Source organism: Onychostoma macrolepis, chromosome 04 (assembly GCF_012432095.1).
Source record: "Onychostoma macrolepis isolate SWU-2019 chromosome 04, ASM1243209v1, whole genome shotgun sequence".
NCBI lineage: Eukaryota > Metazoa > Chordata > Actinopteri > Cypriniformes > Cyprinidae > Onychostoma > Onychostoma macrolepis.
Window position 1 is genome coordinate 638,085 of NC_081158.1, and position 6,929 is coordinate 645,013.

General features: G+C 43.6%; 1 pseudogene; it reads left to right on the plus strand.

Annotated features, from left to right (window-relative positions):
- Positions 1-238: 238 nt before the first annotated feature.
- On the plus strand, positions 239-1,921 carry LOC131539159 (uncharacterized; annotated as a pseudogene).
- The last annotated feature ends 5,008 nt before the right edge of the window (positions 1,922-6,929 follow it).

Sequence of the window (6,929 nt, forward strand, 5' to 3'; positions counted from 1 at the left end):
GGAAAAATCGCCATTTTGTGAGGCCACTTGTTGCGACGCGCCGAGGGAGTTTTAGAGGAAAGATTATGGGAAGAACCTGTTGTGTTGTTGGATGTAATGTCCGTGCACACGATCGACGGGGCGAAAAAATAGACAACGGAGTTTCTTTTTATTGTTTTCCGGCCTGGAAACAGAATGAAGGGAGTCATGTGTCCGATGTAACCAAGCGGAGACGGATGGCCTGCATATCCGCCATAAGACGCATGGACATACACTTCGCAGACATCCCAAGATCATTGAAAGTGTGTTCCAGGCATTTTCATTCAGGTACGTGTATAAACTTCACTTAGCAAATGATCGTGTTCTCATTTTGTTCTGTTCCCAAGAGGTGTAGTCATAGGTTCCTCTGCATTTTGTAACTTGGCACTAATTCCGATAGCAGCATAAGTTAGGCTAGTTAAAGTAAAACTAGAGAGCTATTTTTGACCACTGTGACTGAAGCACGAGAAATTATCTTAACACTTGCAAGTATGTTTTCCACATGTGAGTATTGTTTGCCACATGAGTACTTTTGTCTCCCCAAAGGTAAACCAGCATATGAGATGGACGAGTCTCATCCAGACTGGGCTCCAACCCTGCACCTGGGTCACGCTGAAGTCACAGCCACAGTGTCAGACCGGCATGTCCGTAGACAACTTAGACATAATTTGAGAGAATCTGAGGGAGGAGGCCAAAATGAACAAAACAACATGAACGAAGAAGAGAGAGATGGATTGCAAGAAGATGCAGAAGAAGAGGGATATGGGGATCAAGCAGAGGCAGGGGCTGCAGAAGAAGAAGAGGAGCATGGGGAACAAGCAGAGGCAGAAGCTGCGGAAGAGGAAGAATATAGAGAACAGACAGAAACAGACAAACCAGCTGCTAAGAGACTGAGAGCAGAATGCCAGTTCTGTGAGCAAAGCAGTGCAGAACTAACCCGTCTTTTGCAGGAAAATAGGGAGCTTCGGTCTGAGTTAAACAAGATGAAGATGGATGAAGAGTTTTTGAAAGATAATACAGAGAGGGTACGATATTATACAGGACTTCCATGTTTTGCCATTTTGTTGTCATTGTTTACTACTGTTAAGCCCTTCCTGCCAGCTGCAAAGAAGCTCTCACAATTTCAGATGGTTTTACTGACACTCATTCGTCTAAGGCTTGATCTTCCAATTCAGCATCTTTCACACATTTTTAATGTGTCACGTAGAACTCTTTCTGCTACCTTTGCCGACACCATAGATGTGCTGTATGCACGCCTTAGTCCATTGTTGTACTGGCCTGAGAGACACTGTTTACAAGCCACAATGCCACATCAATTTTTGGAAGCTTTTGGAAAGCGTGTTGCGATTATTGTTGACTGTTTTGAACACGTACAGAGAGGCCGTCCAATTTAATGGCGCGCACAATCCTTTTCCCACTACAAAGGTACACACACAATGAAATACTTGATAGAATTACACCCCAAGGCCAAATTTCATTTATTTCAAAGGGATGGGGGACGAGCATCTGACAAGCACATAACCGAGAATTGTGGGCTTCTTAACAAACTGTTGCCTGGCGATTTAGTTTTAGCGGACCGAGGCTTTGATATTAAAGACAGTGTGGGAATGATGTGCGGAAGTTAAAATTCCTGCGTTCACTAAAAGCAGATGTCAACTTGATGCTAAGGATGTGGAAGACACACGTGCTATAGCACACCTTAGGATACATGTAGAAAGGGTAATAGGTAGCTTGCAATAAGTACACACTAATACATAACACAATACCAATTAGTTTGTTGCTTATCTGTAAGGATGAAGAATTTACCCTTCTTGATAAGATAGTTAATGTTTGCTGTATTCTAGTTAACATGTGTCCAAGTGTTGTTGTAAGGCCAGATGAAACAGAAAAGTGTGCATGTTGAATGGTAAAAAATCAGTTTGGTGTGCGTGAAGTGTTTGTGGTACCTTCCTGAGATTGAACATGTTTGTATTTGGTGTGTGTTTCCTTCCTTAGAATGAACATGGTATGCTATTTGTACATTAAATGCTTCAAATGAAAATGGATGACACTTTGATCATTAAAAACTTTTTTAATAAAAATCTCTTGCAAAGTGCAATGTTTAGTTTCTTGTGCTTCTTGCGTTGAACTACTTTGAAACACTGAATTTCAAGTAACAGGCTAATACTCTCTCTCTCTTTATATATAATTATAATATATGAACAAATTTCAAGTAACAGGCTAATACTCCGTCAAGTAAAACACTTAAAAAAAAAAAAAAAATCTCCTGCAATGTTTAGTTTCTTGTGTTGAACTACTTTGGAACACTGAATTTCAAGTAACAGGCTAATACTCTTTGAGTCAAGTAAAACAAAAAAACTCTTAACTGAGTAGGCCTAAGTGCAATTATTTCTTAAACAGCCACTTCTGTACTACTGCTCTCTTTCACTTGGAACATGAGGCTGCATGTCCTTTGAGTAGTATTTTGCCACAAGTTCCGGGAGGCACACTTTCTTGAAGAATACTTGTGCTTTCTGTAGACGAGGTTCCCAGAACTCCTGGTCTGGAAAGACACGCACCACAGTGAAATCGTTTTCAGTCCAAACAACAAGATCACAGTGATTTGATTGGGTGACAAAAATCTGTGTTTGGATCTGTGTGTAGAAGCGGTGGTCTCTTTTCAGCTGAAGGTTGTTTGAGGACAATTGGAGACAAAAGTCTTTGTCCTTCATGTCCAATGCCTGCTGGATGCTGCAGGACCGATACTTGAAAGGACATTTCACCTCCAGGCAGCCCTTCCCACAGCATTCACACATAGTCAGGCCATCCGGTGACGCTCCGATTTCAGGAACCTGCTGTTAATTATGAAGCCACACAGTTCGATTTTGAAGTTTGTGTGAGATGCAGCTCTGGATTCAGTGTAGGCCTTTCTAGCATCCCCTCATGACCGATACCCCATCTGGTTTGGACAGTTGATACTGTGTGCTGTGTGTGTGGGTAACACACCTGCTTCAAAACTGTGTGGGATGGCCTCCAGAGAGGTGGTATATACGGCATGCATTTTGACGCTGTAATTCTTCCGCTTCTGTAATCATACCATGCAGACGACAGATGTTGTTGCCTGGTGTACTCTTCTACAGCTGCTGCTTGCTCGTCAGTCACACTTACAGCAATCACGTGTTTCTCACAGGCCAGCAGGACAATAGACAGGTCACTGGCATCTATGCTTTCATCATACAGGGATTTTGCCAGGCATGGAGGTAAAGCAGAGGATGGTGCAGCAGCTGTGTGTTGTGTGTATTGTGCATAGTACTTCTCCATCCCTGACAAACCAACGGCCTTGCTATGGTGCAGTAACGTATCAAGTAGCGGTGATAAATCTTCAAGATTACCTGGAGGAGTTTTCCGTTTCTGTACCCGACTCCTTATGGCTGGTGCTGTGGACTGCGTATTCATTTGCTGGTCTAATGTCTTCCTTTGTGCAACTGAGGAGGTGTAGTTGATCCTATATCCCACTTCTGGGTGAATCTTGCTCAAGTTACTGGGCAAAACCCAGTATGCTGACACATCAGTAACAGTCTTTGTGCCACGAATTCGAACCGTTGCCTCCAACTTAAACAAGAGAGCACCTACATGAGTACAGGTCTCAGCTATCCCTGCCATGCAGGTACAATGGGCACACTCCACCTTCCCAGCGCTGCTCAAAATGACCCAGGGCTTTAGAGGAGGCTCATTCAATCTCTGTGAGTGCATAACCTGTGGATACAGAACAATAGTAAATGAAAAGAGCAGTGGGCACAAGTATAATATACATATATACGCACACACGCACATACATACATATATATATATTTTTATTTATTTATTTTTTTTTTTCTGATTAAGTATTGTGTAAAGATGTGTTTCACTAATCACAGGTAGGCAACTAGCGTAGCCAGAAATGTTTAAGTGGGTGGGCCTACATAAAACTGGGTGGGCCAGGTGTGTATATGAAAACTGCATGTCAAAATTTACATTATCTGTTAACATTTGCCTGAGCTGGTTAACAAAGATGAAAAAACATGATAACAAAAGTATTGCTAATGTTAGTTAATGCATTAACTAACGTTAACTAAAGAAAGTTTATTAAAAAGCATTACCTCAGTGTAAAACAACGGGGCTTCGCTGATGATCCGATAAATCCAGCACCCTCAGGTGGTCTGTCTGGTTTCATTTGTAGACGCTCCGGATTTATTGCTAAGACTTTTTCTTTTTAAAATAATTGATCTGATTTATGTTTGCTTCACTAGGTTATTTTCAAATTTAACTACACAAACGCACACATTTTACTATTATATCCGTACGTCGTAAACATAGGTCGTAAACATAGGTCGTAAACATAGGTCGTAAACATAACATTGTGGGTGGGACTAACAGAAACGGACGAATCATCATTTTGACAAGCATATGATGCACCTATAGGAAGAGTGAAAACGACCTGTAATTGACCATGATGAAAGTGGGTGGGCCCAGGACCCGTAGCTACGTGACTGCAGGTAGGTAAGCAAGATGATACACACCTTTGTACGAACGACGGTGTTTTCACAACTCGGCGGTTTGTAGACTTCCAAGTCATGGACCCAGCCATTTGTGAACTGAACGTGGGCTTCCATAGATTTAAAGTTGCGAAACTGAGCTTCGGTATAAGCACTCACACCACAGACTAAATATACAAAAATATCTGGAAATGTCAGAGGAGGTAAATCGTCGGGGTCTCGAGTACATTCTCTTGCAGGCACCTCATACGGATCCAGATTTCCGATCAATGCCATCTTTTCCAGGTACCGTTTTCTTGCGTCCGGTAGAAGTTTGTCCCTGTATAGTACATTTCGTTCTTTTAATCGACTTTTCAACATTGTTTATCCTAGTAACTGATTGTTTTAAGTTGTTTTAAGTCTCGCCCGATGTGGCCTCACAATATGGCGGCGCCCTCTTGTTTACGTCCCAGAATGCACTGCGCAGTGACATCGGTTGCCAAGCCCTATGTGCTCCTAGATAGCCAAAATACTGAGTACAGGGTTGGAGACGTCCATGATGAGGGAGTTTTAAAAACACTACTACTACCACCACCACCACCACTACTACTACAATAATTATAATGTCCAGCAATTTAATAATAATGCCCCTCTTCCCCTTTGAGAAGCATGAATGTGCTCACTACATTTCATAAAAATGTACCCAATTGATTTAGATTTGCATTAAAGTGTTGAATACTCCAGTGAGGAAATTAAGCTGACCAAAAATCAACATTGATTCAACGTTTGTCTTTTCGACATTGGAAAGCATTGAACTATCAACATTGATCCAATATTATTTAGTATTGAATTTAACCACAACCAAAATGATGATTCTGATGGAATTTCAACATTGAATCAATGTCACCTTGCTATCTGGGAAGGGTCCAGGGAAGGGGCGGAGTCCCGGTGGCCGCACGCGCTCCCGCTCTGGCCGGGACACGAGGGGCGGCGGCGGCTTCTCTTGAGCGGCGGCTCTTCCTCTTCACCTGCTCGGCCTTCGGCAGGACTTATACGGCCTGACATCTCTGGTCCGACGACCGCGTACGGGTGCGGCTCTCACCCGGCTCACGGGCTCAGCAGCTCACATCTTGGGTGGCTCAAGTCCCTCAACGCACCCTTCCTGGACCCACGAGGACACCAGCGTGCATGCACGGGGGAAGAGACCGGTCTCTCGAGGAGAGGCGCGCTGGGCATTTAACAGCGGCGGTGATGAGGCTTCATTCAGTCCAGCTGTGCCTCATCACACGCCGCCAGCCCGCGTTGATCCCACGCCCCTCCTCTCATCCACCCACTCCAGTCGGGAGCCTGGTGAAGGGCGGCGAATAATGCCGAGTTCACACTGCACGATTTTAGCCCGATTTTTCACTCGCCGACAGGTTTTGATAAATCGCCGACAAATGCCCGACATCGGAGGCAAATCGGAGCTCGTTCACGCGAGTGACAATCGCGCGGTGTGAATTATCAAAGACGCGATCTGAGGGAATCGCCGATGCGTCGCCGACGCCCGTGAAATATTTGGCATGCTAAATATCTGGAGCTGTCGGCGATTCACAATCATGCTGTGTGCAATGATTTCTGACTGAAAACTATCACGATGACCTTCAGCCAATGAGAGACAAAGATACAGGGCAGAGGGAAGTTCGGTGAGGAGTTATAGACCATATCAGTATTTTAATATGTACAATTATATCACACAGAAACAAGCACAAATGCTTGACCAGCCGCAACGTCAGTGTAACAGTTACTGCAAAATTATTATTTACCACTCTTTGCAGAACACAATCCCTGTTCCCTGCATAATCTGTTTTTCTTTTTGTAGCTGGAAATCAGGGCACAGACAATTTGCGGGCTATATTTTTTTAATACTTCCAGTCTGGCTGGAGAACAATGGGCTGACACACGCAGGTTCTCGTGTTATTTCCTTATCACTCCTCGCGTGTGTTTTGTTGTGAAACGTAGTTTGCGGATCAGACAGAGTTGTCGGCGATTCTTCCTATTGTGAAATCGTGCAATGTGAAAGCCCCTGTCGCCGATCCATCGGGCAGTGTGAACACAGCAGCGACTGAATGCTACCCCAGATAGTCACGCAGTGTGAAAACAACAGCGATCCGACCAGTTTGAAAATCGTGCAGTGTGAACTCGGCATAAGGGACGGGGTGGTGATGATGATGAGGGGGAGGGCCACCGATCCGTCACAATATATATATATATATATATATATATATATATATATGCACACACACACACACACACACACACACTATATTGCCAAAGGTATTCTAATAAACAGGTTTGTCTACTTCAGTAATTTCCATGAGTACTAATCTTAATGTTTAAACATATAATGATATTCTAGGGAATTGTGTGCTTCTAATT